We start from the raw sequence: 17,298 nt of genomic DNA, 5'->3' as shown, positions 1-17,298 counted from the left end.
CGAAGCCACTTGGCCGATGCCACGAAAGTTGGACATCACATGGGTAACGAGGTATTCGCTTGCCAGACAATTCAGCACACAGCATTGCCAGTCCTTAAGAACAGTAGATTTCTGTCTTTCCGAATCGGGCAGCCATCGATAGATGATTCTTGAGCCTCCTGGCTCGTCTCCAGTTAACTTACGAGAAGTCGATACCATGACTTTCATTGATATTAACGAACTTAATACGTCCACTTTAGGTCTGTACATCACTGGCGAAGGTTAAACATCCACTGGCGCGAGTGGTATGGCGGAAGCGCCTGTAAAGGAAGAAGCAAGTACAGGCGTAGCTCTGGACGATGCCGATGTGGAAAATGAGATTATCCAAGGACGTTCGGGAAAAGTGACGGGCATAATCTACCCACCGCCTGACATACGGGCAGTAGTGGATAAAACGGCGCAATGGGTGGCTCGTAACGGTAAAAGCTTTGAGCAACGCATTTTAAGCAGCGAGGAAGGCAAGAGCTCGAAGTTTAACTTCATGAAACCAGGAGACCCCTACAACGCGTACTACGAGCACAGGATCCGACAATTCGAAGAAGGGAAGGGAGAAGGGCCTGCTGAGAAGAAAGCGAAAATAGCAGAAGTGTCTCCCCCAGCGGCTGGAGAGACGCGGGATGGGAAAGCGGTTGCCGATACGGGGGAGACACCGACGGCTGTTAGCGCGGCCCCGACCACGACAGTCAGCAAGGCCTCCGTGCTGGGCCCCATCGCCAAGGCGGCATTGCACAAACCAGAAGCTCCACCACCGCCACAGGAATTCTATATCTCGCATCCTGACGGGCTGAATCCCCTCGACGTGGAGATCATCAAGCTTACCGCCCAGTACACAGCAGCAAGCGGGCGCCAGTTCCTCGCGGCCCTGGCTCAAAGAGAGCAGCGGAACCCCTTGTTCGAGTTCCTAAAGCCCTCGCATATTCTATTCAGCTACTTCACCACCCTTGTAGACGCCTACATCAAGGTGCTGCAGCCCACGGACTCGCAGCGCGCCATGGTGAGGCAGGGGCTGGAGACGCAGAAGGTGCTGGAGCGGGCGGTCCACCGGTGGGTGCACGAGAAGGACGAGGAGCAGCGTAAGAAGCAGCAGCAGGCGGAGCAGGAGGCGGAACGCGTGGCATACCAGTCTGTGGACTGGCACGACTTCGTGGTGGTGGAGACCATCACGTTCGCGGAGGACGAGCTCCTGGACGTGGGGATGCCGGAGGTGGGGGGGGGGCGCGCGAACGGAGAGGTGTCAGAGGACGAGGGCGAGGACATGGAGTTGGAGGAAGAAGAAGAAGCGCTGCCCCTCCCCCCGCCCCCACGACCGCCAGTCCCGCCTCCGCGCCCGGCGGCGGGGGAAGAAAGAGGGCCGGGGCAGGAAGGGGAGGAGGATATGGACCTGGACGAGGGCGAGATCAAGGTGGTGTCCTCCTACAAGCCGCGCGTGGCGGCCGGGGGCGGAGCGGCGAGACCGGAGGTGATGCTGGACCCGGTAACCGGCAAGGAAGTCCCGATCGCGGACGTGGGCGAGCACATGCGCATCCAGTTCTTAGACCCTCGGTGGCGAGACGAGCAGCGGCGGGCTCTGGAGAAGAGGAAGGAGTCGGCGCTAGCAGAGGGGGGGGACATCGCGGCCAACGTGCGGAGCTTCGCCAAGAAGAGGACGGACATCTTCGGGACCTCGGAGGAGGAGGAACGGCAGATCCTCGCGGACCAGGAACGTTTCCGAGCCAGACAGGAGGAGAATCAGCGCATGATCTGGCAAGGTGGCACGGGGGGGCAGGGGACGTTAGGGCCGGGCAGGGCGCCGGGGCCGTCTCCAGTGGCCTCCTCAGAGCCACGCCCGGGCTTCCCCCAGCAAACCAACTCCTTCGCACAGCCTCCAGCCCCGGCGCCTTCCCAAGCTCGAGGACCCGTCCCCCCGGTATCTTCCTCTCTGCTCAAGAACACCTTGGCGGGCGGGGCCGGAGCAAGCAGCTTCCCTGCCCCGCCACGCGGGCCTCCTGGGGGCCCGCCGCCAGGCCCCCCTCGTGGTCTGCCTCAACCGCCACCACCACCCTTGGCACAGGCGCAGCAACAGCAACAGCAACAGCAACAGCAACACCAAGCGCAGCAGCCACAGCAGCCGCCGCCGCCGGCAAGGCCGCCTGTTCCCATCATACCGACCCTGGGCGCCTCGAATTTGGTCGTCGGAGAGGCGGAGAAAGAGAAGGTCTCGGAGGAGGAGCAAAAGCCTACTTTGCTTTCCGAGTCCGCGTATGCCTCTGCGAATACAGGGGCTGGTTCCATCAGCATACAGGCGCCTCAGGACGAGAGCGCCGCGACCTGGAACTTGAAGGGACAGCTTGTGAAGCTGGAGATCGGGAGTGTGATGTCTACGGTCAGGGAAGTGAAGGAGCAGCTCTCGCCCCTCCTAGGAGGGATGCCGCCGAACAAAATGCAGTTGCGAAATGCGGAGCAGGGGGTGTTTCTGAAGGATGCACAGACTCTTGCCTCCTACAATCTGGGCGCAGCGGGCTCGTCTACCGTCTTGGAGCTCGTGACTCGCTCCAGGGGGGGCCGGAAGTAAGCTGGGAAATGGTCAGGGTCTGCTTGAGGCAAACGCGAGCGCAAGTGCCTGGCTTGACATTGCTTCTGTGGGCGGGTCATATTTGTACGAGTCCTGGGATTCCTACGCGCGTCGCGTGCATCCGATAGGTGTAGATTTATCAACGGAGGTATTGGCGATTGGGCTGAAACTTACCTGTTCAAATCGCAGGTTGCAAGTAGAAAGACAGGATAAGTCAATCTTCCAAAGAAAAGGTGTTGCGAAATGAGCTTTCTATGTGTTCATTGTTTTTGCGCGCCTGTACTTTCTCCTTCAATATCCACTTACAACCCTTCTGCCTGCGCCCACAATATGTCCACTGTTCTTCACATATAGTCTTCAAAAGGAGACGGCGGCACTAGCTCTTCTTTAGTTTCCGCTCCCCCCGCGACATCCCCCTCTTCCTCCAGTTTGGCCTTCTCAAGCCGTGGCGGCGTCTTGAGCCGGGAGTCGTGATGGAGCTGGCGTGGGGACAGGTGATCGTGTGAGTGGGCCACCACGGAAGGGGGGCTGTCGTGAGACTGAGAATGCACGCCTGACGTCTGAGACGTGTGGGCGTCGACATCCGCTGGCGCTGTCAAATCGATGGGTCCCGCCCCTATGGCTTCATCTTTTCCTACCCGGGAAGCACCGCCCCCAAGGGTATCTTCCGTTGCATGACGCTGATCCGTCAAGTGGGAGATTTTGGAGGTAACGTCCGCCGCCGCCATTTCCTCCGCTTCACAAACTGCACGCACCGGATGGGTAGTGGTCGGCGGGCTCGAGGTTGGGAAAATGACAGGGAGAGGCGGCGAGAGAGAACGAAGAGTGGAGGCAGGGGCAAGGGAGACTGCAGAAGTGGATGGAGGAGGGTCGTGGGATGTAGAAGAGGGAACGCTAGAGCTGGTAGAAGAGATGATCAAGGAAACAGAGGCAGGTTGAGCGGCAGGAATGGATGGGGGAGGTTCGTAAGAAGGCAAAGCGGGAGGGGCAGGAGCTACAGGAGGCGGCGCGGATACTGGAGAATGCGGCTCCTCCACGGTGACTCCAGGCCCATCCTCAGCATTTTCCTGCTCTCCAAGCTCCTGCGTGTCAAGCGCAAGCGCAGCTAGAGGTTCAGAAGGGTCGTGGGACAATGCATCGGAGTCTGGCCCTTCCTCGGCCAGTGTGTCTCCCGAGCTCGACTCTGACGCCTGGATAGGGGCCGCGGGATTCTCAGCACCGCTCCCTTCTCCCTCTGTTTCATTGTCTTGCGTCGCTGTCGGCACGGTCGCTTGCCCTTTGGCCACTTTGTTCTCTGTCGTAGAGCCCATTTCTGAGGCGCCCCGGCCGCTCGTCTCCAGCTCGAAAAGAGGATCTTTAGGCTCCCCCACTCCCGCCGAGGACAAGGACGTGCTCAGCGAGCCGTTCAATTGTCCCTCCGACCGCCTCTCCTCCTCCACTAAAGCAGCTTCCAGCACGCTTTGCAACTTGTTCGGGTCCTGGCCCTCGCGCTTGCTGGATATGCGCTCGATCTTCAAGTGTTCCACCTCATCCTCGGAAGGACCCAGCTTGGGACGGGGGCGCGATGCAGGCCCGCGACTAGGAACTCGGATCTCAACGCGTGGGAGTGCCGCCACAGGCGGTTTAGACTGGGCTGGAAGGGCTACGGGCGGGGTTGTCGGGGCGCCCGATGCTTCCTCCCCGAGCGCCACCGACGTGGTTGCCGCCAGTCGCGTGGGCAGGCCCGAGGGGGTGGGGACCACGGGCGGGGGGGCGACAGGAGACTGTGCGTGCGGCGCCGCGGCTTTTCGCTGGCGCTGCTGCTCGTGGACGGGTGGGATGTCGAGGGGTTCCCCGGGGGGAAGGAAATCGTGCGAAGGGTTCCTGTCCACGGGTTCAAGGAAATGGATGACGATGGGCCGGAGCCCCCTCGAGACCTGAAAGGCGACGCCATCGAAGCCCCCGAACTTGGAGACGGGCTCGCCGCCCACCTTGGAGAGCGTGTCCCCCACCATGACCCGGCTTTTCTGCCCCCCGGGCCCCGCCTCCTTCACGCGCGTCACCACGATCGACTCCTCGGGCACCACCGTCCGCGTGATGCTCAGGCCCAGGTCCCGCTGGGTGAAAATGACGCTGTGCTCCTTCAGCCGATCGAAAAAGCCCAAAAAAACTTGCACTGGCACCATGGCACCCACGTGCGGCACGCTCAGCAGCTTCCCCAGCGCCGTCTCAAGGAGGAGCCGGCGTTCTTCCACGAAGGCAGTGTCGTTGTGGTCGACGAGCAGCTTCAGCTGTCGGCCCGGGAGTTCGGGCAGGCTTGAGCGCAAGTGGTGGCCTTTGAAAGCCGCGTGAACCTGCTCGAAGAGGCAGACAAACTCTCGATAGCGTCTGTGCACTAAGGTGCGAGCCCCGTCCGACCCGCGCGTCACCGTCAACTCGTACCAGGTCACCGATTTCTCCTTGCTGCTGTAGGCGTTGGCTGCCCCCAGGATAGCTATGTTGAAGCGCTCTTCGTCCTCATCCGCCAGCCCTTGCAGGGTCGCCTTCAGCGGCCGGCCGTTGACCACGCACGTATATCGAAAGGAGAACAGACCCGCTTTCTCGATGATGACCATTCCCCGACACTGGTCTTGCCCCACGGTAAAATTTATGTGGTGCGCTTCGGCGGAGAAAAAGGGTGAGCTGCCCATGGAACCGGGCACTTCCTCCATGCCCACTGCAACGGAGCGTACGCCAGTTACTGTATCATGCCATAAGTCGATCACGTGCTTGGCACCTGCAGGACTCAGCCACACCCAAGACCGGTGCACTTCGCCTTGCAGAACATTAGTTCTCAGCATCCTCCTTTTGATCACTTGACGAGGATCACTGTGGGAGCTTGGAAGACGTGAAACCCATAAAATAAATTGCGTGTATATTCTTAGGGGAGCCTATCTTTGGTCATCTGCTGTAGGTTCTCGAGGGACATGATTAACCCTCCACGATATTAAAACGTAACCAGAAAATTCAAGATCATTCCCCTCTCAGTGTTTTTATGCATACCCTTCGGCCAAAAATGTTGTTTTCTCGAACATTTTGCACGGCAGAGATCCTGCTCCTTACCTCACTTCGCCAGTCTTGTTCGGACTTGAGGTGCTATGCGCCGCTGTCTCTGCCCTCCCTCAACCCTCTCAGCTGTAGGGTTCTGGCAATCTTTCCTCCCGGCTCCTAATGATAGAGAAGATGTGATACGGGAAGGGGCGCGGTAAGCATGTCCGTAGTCCAGTCCTGGGAGGGAGGCAGGCAGGGTAGAAGGGAGACAGCCCGGCCGTCGCCCAGGTTGAGAGGCTTTCGCCGACCCCGAGGCTGGTCGCTCGCCCGCGGTCTCACAGCGCAATACTTTCACAATCCTCCACACAGTACCACGAGAATGGGGGGCTCCACTGTCACTCGGAGCCGGCGAACTGCGGCAGCACGGAGGACCGGACTTTCGTCGAGCTTGCCTCCTTGCACACCTTTCAAGAACGCATTGACCATCAGAAGCCCGGCCGCTGCAACAGCCGAAGACTGTCCAAGCCAACATGCACCCAAAGCTGCAGTCAAAAATCCTAGCTGCGTCAAATTGGATTTCGAAAAATCCTCCGTATCGCACTCCTCTACCGCGGTGGCCGCTGCCGTTGCACTTGATGTTTGTAAACCGGAATGTTCGGGCTCCGATAGGCGGGCTTTGGTTTTGCCTGCAGGTCTTCCAACTTCTCCGGCCGCATCCTCGAGACTTCCTGCTAAAAAACAAACCGAGGGCACCAAAGTTGATGAAAGCTCATTCGTTTTGAAACTCGAGACTCAGGACGTGGAGGAAGCGCGGCGCGCCGTCCGCTACGCCAGGTTACACCAACGACCGTTGCTCCTGCGGGGTCTCTTCCGGGAGACCGTGAAGAGCTTCACGCCCGATCAGCTCCAGTGCCTCCCAGAGGATGTCAAGGTGTGCGCGGATGACAAGACAGGAATCGGGTTTCAGCCTTTGCGTGACTGGGGGGTTCCCCACAAGCGCGTTCGCAAACCTACCGCGGCGGCTGTGAGAGTGGCGACGGCTAAGAAGGGAGGCAGCCGGGGCAGCGACTCGAGCCAGAGCGGTAGCAGCAATCACAACGGAACAATTGAGGCGGAAGACAGTACCGGAAGCATGCCTAGCAACTGGGGTCGTATTGCCAGCATTATGAGCGAGAAACCGCTGCAGACTCGGCTGTGGGCCCGCTTCATGCAGAAGGATTTGTTTGCTTTCCGCACCAAAACCGGACACAGCGCTCTCGCGGACTTCGCTGCTTCGATACATCAAGGTTGTAAGCCCATGTCGAGCAACATGATAGTCACAGGAAATGCAGCGCCTTCTGCCGCTGGGCGGTGCTTCGAGATGAAGTCCGATGCGCACCAAGACGAGTACCACAACTTCATGGTGGTCGCCTCGGGTGCGAAAATCTGGGCCTTGGCCGCCCTGACAGAGGAACAAGTGGCAAAGGGTCGCAAGACGAAGGGAAGGTTGAGCAGCTCGTTTCGCCTGGACGCGGTGGACCGGACGAAGAACCGGACACCCGAGGAGCACGAGGTGGCCGGCCTGTTCGAGACCGTCTGGATGGGCCCCGGCGACGTCCTCTTCAACCCAGCCTGGGTCTGGCACCAGGTCAACAGCGAACCGCAGACGCTGGCGTACAGTGTCATGTACCCCGTAGGGGGGGGTGGCAAGGACGCCCGTGTTGGAAACGAGGGACGCTGACAGCTTCTGTTTCCTGGTAGGAGAGCGATGAGATGAAGAGCTCGACACGTGGTTCAACAGGGAGTCAATGTTAGAGAAAGAAGACCAAAGGCCCTCATAAACAAATCAAAGTAGAATTTACCGAGGAAGTGCCGTGTGAGGAATTACAAACCGTTGCCCGCCAAGTGCACGAAAGCAATAGCGTTACGTCAGCTTAAAGCACTTCTCTTTCATCCAACTCTCTCTCTTTTCCTTAATTACCGATGCACGGGCAGTGGCGGCATTGTGCTGGGTGAAGGAGGCACGCTCAAGCTCAGGGGCCTCCTGGACTTGAGAGCTTCCAGAGCCGCGGACGTGTTCCCAGTGCGCAGCAGGATGAATACCAGGCAGCGCAGGGCGTCCGGACTGGTTGGGCAGGCGGCGAGACCCAATCCGACACATTTTTCGGCAGCCGCCAGGTTGTTCTGCAGCAGGTAGACGTTGGCAAGATTGAGGTGAAGGGCGCATCGGGCACGAGCAGCGAAATGCTCGGGCGGTAGGAAGGACTCCGCCGTTACCACAACCCTCTTGCTTTCGGCTTGGCACTGCTTCTGCAATGAGCTTACCCCTGCCTCCTCGGAGAGCGGAGTGCCACCCGGCAGCAGGTGCTTCAAGGCCTCGTCAGGCCGGCCCAGGACACACAGGGCCTCCGCCGCGTAGGTACGGGCGGCCACTCGATTGCCCTCGTCCTCCGCCCATCCCGCCCCCCGGGTGAGGAGGAGCTCTGCGTAATGCAGGGCCAAGACGGGCTCGTGCAGGCAAAGATAGACGTAGGAGAGCGTCAGAAGGACGACCTGCTCTACCTGAGCGTCGCCTTGCTCCTGCCAAGATCCCCTTTTCTTGTCTGCGCTTGCATATGCGGCACCCGTGCTGCCCCCCAGTGCCGAGGTCTCGTGCTGCTCACCGCCACCCACACTCCCGTTGCTTGTGTCCAGGCTTCCACCCTCCCCGCCTGTCTCCCCAGCCCCTGCCAATTTACTTCCGCCCAGCAGAGAGGTCATGGGCAGCCGCGACCGGCCGCCCCCCTGGGAGGCGACTGAGAGAAGGAAGAGCGCGTTTTGCAGGCATTTGACGGCATAAATAAGCGTACACCGGCCCCGTGCTTCCTCCCCGACGCTCCCATCTAAACCACCGCCTCTTGCTCCTCCCGCGCCGTCCCCGCCCTGAAACTCGCGGCAGTCGCCGCCCCTCCTCGTCGCTAGCACCAAGCGCCGGTGCGGGCCCCGACCCACCACCCGCCTGACCAAGCGGTCGCGCACCGGACCCTCGCGCCGGCCCTCCTCCTCCCGGTACGCGTGCACGCAACACTCGGCCATCCGCAGCCAGACGCGCGGGCGGTTGTAGAAGACCAAAGAGGCGTTCTCGAAGCACCGGAAAGCCTGTACGGAGCGGCCGAGGATGAGGAGTTGCAGGCCTGTGTTGTAGGCAATTTCGCAGAACGTATGCGGGAGGACGCGGCCATCCGTCTCCAGGGGCCGGCCGCCGGGCAAGAGGGGCATGCCGGGGGTCTCGCCTGCCGGGGAGCCGTTGGCGCTGGCCGGTCGATCTTGGCCTGAGGAGGCCACCGCCCTTTGAAAGTATTGCAGGGCCACTGAGTGCAGACCCATCTTCGAATGCAAGCAGCCCATGTCATTCAGGTAGGCAGCGCCCATCGCGCTGTCCTCCCCCCGGTGGCAGGAGGCCAAGAGCTTCAGCGCCTTCCGGTAGTTCTGCCGCAGGTACTCCAGGTTGGCCTTCAGGTACAAGCCCGCCACATTTGCAACTCCGGCGGGCGGCAGCGAGGCATCATATCCCCCCATCAGAGTGTTGCCTGCCGTGGTGGCCGTGGAAGCGGCTGTGGCCACCTCGTCATCCGAGTCTCCGCCCCCGAGCGCGCCCCCCTTACCCGACGCCGAAGGGTCTGCCGGGTTGGGCCGCAACTCCCGCTGAAATATCTCCAGGGCGCTTTTCAGCTCCTTTTTTGAGGACTTGATATCCCTCAGAAGCAGTCGCACCTTTGCCTTGTACAAGTGCAGGCGGAAGGTAAATTCAGCCGTCTCTAGGCCCTTGCCCGAGCCGACGAGGCTCTCCGCACTGCCGTTGCCGTTCTTGTCTTCCATCTCTGACGCGGCCAGAGCCGTGGAACTAAATGCGTGCGGTCGCTCCAGATACGCCAAAAGTGCAGCCGTGTTGTGGGAAAGGCGTTCACGATCTTTTACTGTGTGTATATTGCCCCGCGCGCTATGCAGGAGCACGTCGAGGAAGAGGAAGCAGACCTGCACCGCTAAAGGTTCTTCCAGGACTTCGATGCGGGCGAACAAGGCGTGCAATATATGCTGAGACGCTCCGTACTGCTTCTCGTGAAAATTCAGAGCTGCAAGATTGTAGAGCAGGACGGAGGTGTCCGTCTCGGTGTCGTCTGCTTCCTCGTCGCCGTCCTCGTCCTCCGCGTCGAGGCGAAGGGATTCTTTGGCCCTGAAAGCTCCTTGGACACTGCCAACCTTTTCAGACCGTGTCTTAAGAGAGTTTCTCAACGTCGTAATACGATCTTTTATAATCAGAGGGCGTTTGAAACCGCCCTTGGCATGTTCTGTCAACACCAAATTGCCTTGCAGGCGTGGGTCGTCCCCTCCCCCAGGCTGCATAGACAGCTGTTGAAGGCATTCCAACGCCTTTTCGTACTTCCCCACACCATAAAAAGCGCGTGCCTGACACGCGATGGAAGCTTTGCCACTACCGCTCATGGTATGAGTCGGTCTAGGAGTGCTGGCATCCAAGGTATAGAAGGATAAGAAGCGTCAGCGCAACGTTGGCGGCACGCCTCAGTGCATGATCATGCAGTCAATCTGCGCGAGAAATAGCATTGCAATAGTATGAGTAAGCCGAGGAATTAGTATTGGTAATGATGACGCATTGGTTGGGAATGGTTGGAGATATGCTGCATAAAGGCACCATCATCACCAAGTCGTGCGGAAGAACCCCGCCGGCGGACAGCACCGGCACGAGAAAGGCACGGGCTCTTCACGACACAGAGCCCAGAAAATACACGCGTGGTTCCCCGCGGATGGCTAGTGCGTCCTCTTCGCAATTTCCTCGTCTCAAATCGTAACGCGGGCGTCCCCGAGCAGCTTTGTGACCGCCTTTTCGGTGGTGTTTTGTGGGAGGCATCGATGCGGGCGGCGACGAGGGGCGTGTTCCCCTCAAGGAGCCTCCTCTTCGAGCGTAGAGACGTGGGGTTGTGTGACGTGCTGATATCGAATCGCACCACACTGGTAAAGTCCTCCCTTCTTCTTATTTTGTGCCTGTCCTATCTTTCTATGTCCTACCCTTCGCTGTCTACAGGGAAAATGATAGCTTTGCAGTAGCCTTCTATCGCGCCTTCCATCATGAAGAGGGGCCGCCTCGTAATAGTGGAAGACGAGGATAACACTCATCTGAGCTCGACGTCAGCTCATTCTTCTGCACGGCTGGTCAAGGTTGATGCCGAGACAGGACACGTGGAGATTTTTCCGGCTCGAAAATCATTGGCAACGCGGCATGTGGCTCCTGAGTCCGCACATGAAGATGCTTTCCATTCCGATCCCCCCGGTATCGGAGAGGTCCCTGCCACAGTGGAGGAGTCGAACGCCATTTTGTTTCCTGTTGTTGGAAAGCCGTCATTATGCTTTTCCATTATTCCAATGCTATTCCTCTTCGCCGTCCTCCTCTTTGCCTTCAGACTTTGCCGGGCACGGGAGCGATTGAGAAGGACTGGAAGTGGGGCGGGCCACACGTGTGTCTCCCGACAAATATTGGCCGCTGTCCTCACGCCCCTCACCTTCACCAATAAAATCGTAAAGTGGTGCCTGGAAGGCCATGCGGCGGGTCTCGATCGGGAGGGAGACGTCAGGGAGCAGGCCGAGCGCGCGCGGAGAGCCCTGGACAGGGCTCTGGCCCGAGACGAGGCCCTGGGAGCCCGCGACGCCTTGCGCAGGCTGTCGCAGCTCGCCGAGAGTCCGGACTTCCCGCTTTGGATGCGAGAGATCGCGGACCCACTGGAGGAGGAGGCTTGGGAGGTGGAGGAAAGAGAGGAGTACCAGGACGAGCTGGTTCGGGGGCTGACCGCGGCCATGGCGCGGTGCGAGGAGGCCCTAGGCGCGACCCGGCAGCGACTCAGCCACCAGGCTCATTCGTGCTCCCTAGGTCTTGGCGTGCAGAGGGGCATGAGCCCCACGTCCCTCGTTCTGTCCCTTCCGTCCGCTGCCGGCGACCAGGAGATGCGCTTGGTGGGGTCGCTTGAGAAAGTCGGAGAGTACTGTAGAGGAACGGGGGAGGCTGCGAGTCGACAGGCGCGTGCTCTTGTGGAAGAAGGTGAGAGCCTTCTGAAGCGCTGGTTCGAAGCGCAGGACAGCCCCATCTTGGGCGCCCTCTCTCAGGACGAGGTCTCTGCCCCGTTCCTAACCTTGGGGCCCGGCTCCGTGTCCTGGAAGCCCACACCCTTCCGAGACGTGGAGCTCATCAGGGATAGAGTGGGGGGGGAGGAGGTCAAGGAGATAGTCAAATCGGGAGACCAGGGGGAAAAGGGGGCGTCCGAGCGGGCTATTCTCTCGAGGAGGGAGGAAGCCGCGGGCGACCCCTCGGAGGAGACCGACACCAGGACGGCGACAGGAGGAAGGGCGGAGACGGAGGTCGTGTGGGCCCAGGAGGAGGCTGAGGAGGATAGACAGGGGGCCACACGAGACTCGAAAGTAAAGCAGAAGGGAGACGGTGGCGGCGTGGGAGGCGAAGAGGTTGGGAATGGCTCTCTGCTTAGCCATACCTTACTGACCGGCGTCCGGGAAGGGACAGAGCGAGGGATGGTTGTGATGGGCGGGGGTTCGGGTCTTTTGAGCGTACATCGCGAAGCTGTAGAAATGGACGGCCCAGTGTCCTTGCTCGGGGCCTTCAAGGAGGAGCTGCGCCGACACGCGGGGGCGGTGCGTATGGTGGAGTTGCAGCGAACATTGGAAGGCCGGGGGCACGAGAGGCGGCAACGTCGAGAAGAGAGCAGGCGCGCCGCGGAGGCAGAGCGGCTGCGGCGCCTCGAGGGGCTCCGCGAGAGAGGAAAGGACTTGATGGCGGTGCGGGCGTGCCGGGCAGCGGGGCGCCTGGAGGCTCAGGAGGCGCGCCGGGCGGGGGACCAGGCCCTGTTCACTTACTTGCTGCCCGTCAGCCTGGTCGCCTTCGGTCTTCTTGTCTGGGTGGCGTCGCTGGAAGAGGAAATGGAGGGCAGGCGCGGCCCCTCCCTCCTCCTAGGCGCTCTGTGGCGCGTGCCCATCCACGATCTCCTGTATGGAGACTGTCTGGGCCCATCGCCCACGCCCTCCTCGACCGTCTCCAGGGTGGTGCAGCACCACGTCAAGCGCTTCCCCGGCGCAGACCGGCCGACCCTCCCCCGGGCCTCCACCCTTGGACTGGAAACCCTCGCACGGTGGCTCGATCTGGCTCTTCCTTCAAGCATCAGCACGGGCGTGGTCGGAGCTTTAGAAGCGACTGGGTGCTATGCGAGGCGCACTCTGTGGCTGGCTACCAACGCAGGAATGCTTGTCTTGCTGCATTTCGTGGTCGGCAGCTTAGGTCTGGGTCCGCACCGTGCCAAAATGCACGTGGCTATTCTATTGTTCTGCTTAAAAAACGCCTTCGCCCGCGTCACTTGGCGCGGTCTCTCATCCGTTCGAAGTATTTTGGGGTTTCATTTCGTCCTCTTCGCTTTGACGGCTTGGAAGGGCTTCGGTCGTTCATTTGCCCATCGCCATTTCCTCTTTCGCCGCTTAATTCCACTCCTGGCTGTGATGGTTGGGTTGTTGGATGGAGCCATATACGTGGGCCCAGCAGCAGTATCTGGAAGTCTACAAGCATTAAGGGCCCTGTAAAGCTTCTGTAACCTGAGCGATTAAATCAAAAGTGTGAATAAGAAAGTAGGCCCGTGCAGGCATAAGAGTATGAGGATGTACACAAAACTTCACAAAGAGAGCAATTTCGACCATCTACAGTGTATATGTAACTTTATAGTCTAACGTAAGGTCAGTTGCATGCTTCTCTCTACGCTAGCGTTTAAGATTTTTTTGAAAACCACGATAGCTCGCACTGTGACTACGCATCCCAATGATTCGACTTTTCTTTGCTTTTTCTCAATATTTCTTTTCAATTCTGATTCCTTTTCAAGGTATAAAGGAAGAAAACCCTCGGCTTCCTATTAAAGCAAAGCCTCCTGCTCACCCTTGAAGACGCGGCCCATCCCCGATTTTCCAGAACGGATATCACTGTGTCCTTCAGGATGAAATCAATCCCTTGACTCAACATGCTATTTATATAAATATTCCAGGCTTTCGGTAGGCAATAAGACGTCGAATTATGGGTACCCGTGATGAAGTAAAGCACTCCTAGGCCCTGGTCGAAAAAGTCCTGTAGAAGAAATGAGCGACGCTCGCAAGAACAGCGAGGACGATCGTCGATGATCGAGCTCGCCCGCCGCTTCTGGGGTAATGTAGGAATACTGCCCCCCTAGCCAGGCTTACAGGCTCGTTGGAAAATAGATTCTTGGAGAAAAACGATAATCAGTCATCCATGCGAAGACTGCATGGGAGGTGCGCACTCCTGTCGCATCAAAGAGTACTTAAAATTCACTACCTGTATGCCACTTTCCTCACTCTTTCCGATAGGACATGCATCGAGGATTGGTCCCAGGGAACGTCTGAGGAGCAAGCCAAAAGCTGAAATCTGAGGACACTTCTCTGCCATGATGACAGGCAAGCGATTCGATCGCTCAGCCACGGATATCCTTCTCAATGGGGGGTTGCAGGAAAGAGGCTCCGAGGTGCGCATGCTCCCCTCATGGGAAGGCGCTTCCAAAGTCCGTTCAGATCCAGCCTTGCTTCCATTGAATATGGTGCGGATCGGCACAGAAGAGTATCAACTATTTGCCCCTAAGAGGGATGAAAGCAGATCTGTCACCCCCCGCCAAGCACCTTACCCAGTGAAGGAGCGACTGCCTCGCTGGTTACCACCTCGGTTGAAATGGCCTCTGGAAAATGCACTGGGCCGCTTCCTGGGCGAAAGACCGCGGCAGCCACCTTGGTTGTTGCAAGTGGATGTGTCATGGCCCAGCGGCCACCGCTGGAACAAGGGCGCGGCCTTAATGGTTCTATGCCCCCTCTTGGCCTGGTCCTCTGGCATGAGCCTGGCCACGGTGATGGCGGGGACGGGAACGGGCTTCCTGCACGGCATTTTCCTGCGCATCCGGACGGAAAAGTGTTTCGACTGGAATGTATGCAAAGGCGGGCTCATGGCCTCGAGTGCTGCACTGTACTTGGCGCTCGCCGTCTCAGGCACGCCGCCGGCCTTGCGGGGGTGGACCGCGAGGGCCTTACTCTGGAAGCCTTTGAGCGGCTGCTTGGGCCTGGCCGAATGGTTCCTGGTCATGTGGGTGTCCTTGCTGCTTCCGTTCTTCAAAGACCCGAAGGCCTCTTACTACTCGAGCGATACCGTGACCGTGGGCATGCTCCTCCTCACCCTTCTCTACGCTAGCAACTTCATGGTGCCACTGGGCCTCTGGGCGGGCACCTTGCTCAAGGTAACCCCCCCACCTCCCCCTCCCCCTCCGCCCGCGTCGGCCGTCACAGGAGCATTAAGACTCGGCGGGACGCCGCACGTGAGCACAGGTAGACCGCACCAGGGGCCAGCTCAGTCGCTCCTCCCCGAGAAAGCCGGCTCCTTCCTTACTACTGCCTCGCCTACGGTCGCTGCTGCGCCTGCAATGGCGGCTGGAGAGCTGCAGCACCCGCAACATTCTCATTTTACGCTGCTTGAGGCACCACAAGAGGCTTGGCATGGATGCGAGCCCCCCCCCCTCTCGGGGCGTGAGAGACTCCTCGCGAAAGCGGCGCTCTTGAAGCGGGAGCAGGGCATGCCCGGCGATCCGCGCCGATGGTTGAGCCCTACCCAGGAAGATGAGCAGGAGCCGGGCTTTGACGACGGTCTATCTCGGGCTAGGCCGAGAATCAATGCGCAGCGGGGGCCGGGGGCTGGAAACGAGGAGTTGACGTGGTCGAGGCATAGGGGGAGTCGGTCGTCCCGAGGAGGGAGCAGGAGCCAATGGGGAGACCGCATAAGGGAGGAACAGCCTCAGAGCGGGGCATCTCGGTACGGGCTACGCTCGCGAAGAGGGAGGACGGTGGGGTGGGAGGACGGCAAAGGGGAACTGGAGCCTGCACCTATGGAGCTCTCGGCGTCGCCCCCCCCACCCGTGCCCATGGACACGGAGGATAACGTGGATGGCGTTTCCAGGGGCTCGATGCGGGGACTGGGGCGTTTCGAGTCGTTGAACCCTCATCAGTACTGATCGCTAAGTGGATCATATCAGAAAAGCATACGCGAACAAAGAAACGATTCGAAAGACATAAGCTGAGACGCAAACCTGTTTTCTAATATTGTATACTTTAAACTCTTTTCTCAGTCGGTGATATATTGAGACCGACCGGTATTTGTCGCGCATTTCATTTATGCTTCAGGCCTTGAAGTTTCGAAGCTTTGCTGCCATACCCTTTTTTACCAAATCTTGATTTCCTGAGTGTAATTTGCCGAGCCCGCTAAACAGTTCAGATTTTTGAACTTGACTGCAGCCCCATTCAGCTTCCTGATCACGTTGCACAACATGTATGCAGCGCGCTGGGCCTCCTGCTTGGAGTACATCGTCTTCTTGTCCCCATTGTCCTTCCAATGCGTGTCCTCCAGGTCCTCGGGGGGCATTATGAACAGGGGACTCTTGCACGTGAATAGGTTAGTGGCCACTCGCCGCTTGTGGAACCCCCAGTGCTCGACGCGGTAGAACTGGCAGTAGTGCAGGAAGACCGGCTGCTCCTGCCCCTGATCGGGCGCCTCGGCGCTGCAAACGTACTTGTCCGTAAGCCTGTCAACAAAGGGCCATCCCTCCCCCGCGGCCTGGGTATTGCTCACCATGTAGTGGTCCAGGCGCAGGTGCGGGAGCTCCAGGTGGGCGGCGGCGATGGAGTAGGCGTACATCTCGGCGAGCAGGTGAGGGTACTCCTCATAGACCCTGGGGACGAAGTTGGCCCAGCTCTCAGCGATCTTGCGCATGTCCTTGACGTGAGCGATGTAGGGAGCTCCCACGGAGTAGTAGCGGCTCGCGTCCGAGATGCTCACTTTCGAGGCTGGCGAGTCCTTGCCCGCGATGTACTCGACTTTAAACTTGGTCCATTGCGAGCCGATGCCGTAATATTGCGCGACTGGATGACCCTCGCGAACTTCGTCGATGAGGTCCCCGTCAGTGACCGGAGGGGAGTAGAGCACCCTGTCTTGTTTCACTTTGTACGTGAGAGGACGCATGAAGAGGAAGTCTGGGTCGAGCAGCGCGACGATGGCGTCCTTATGCTTCGGAGCTGCTTTGCTGTCCAACCAATGTTGAAGACCATACGGTTTATTGTAGAAGTCATATGACTTGCCACTCTTGGCGTCCTTTTTGAAATTGGGGGTGAAATGCACCTGAAAGCGGACGGGAAATGTGTCGTAGAGCTTCTGGACCTCCTTCTTCTCGGCCTCTGAGCACCCACTCGCGATGCGCACGATCGTCCCTGGCTGTCGAACGGCATCAGCAGTGAAGAATACAGCAAGGGATTGCCAGTTTTGATAACCCGAGCAGTCCGTGGAGAAGACCAGGTAGAGGCGGTCGTCCTCCGGGGCCTCGTTCCACTGCCACATCGAAGGGTCGTTCTTAGCAGGCGGCACGGACGCCAATGTGTCAAGCGCGTTGCGATTCTCACTGCCTTCGCGCGAAATGGGCGCCAAGACCGGCCCTGCGAGGCGTGTTAGGATAAAAAGTCCCCAACTGAACCCCACAATGGCTACGAAGCCCAGGCCCCGAGTGCAGGTCGTTTTTATCTTGCCATTAGGATTGGACTTCTTGCGCATGCGCGCGCCGGTGCCAAGCATAATTATCCAACAATTA

The sequence above is a fragment of the Nannochloropsis gaditana genome (genome assembly GCF_000240725.1).
Source record: "Nannochloropsis gaditana CCMP526 unplaced genomic scaffold scaffold005, whole genome shotgun sequence".
Lineage (NCBI taxonomy): Eukaryota > Eustigmatophyceae > Eustigmatales > Monodopsidaceae > Microchloropsis > Microchloropsis gaditana.
Note: the sequence above shows the minus strand (reverse complement) of the source record.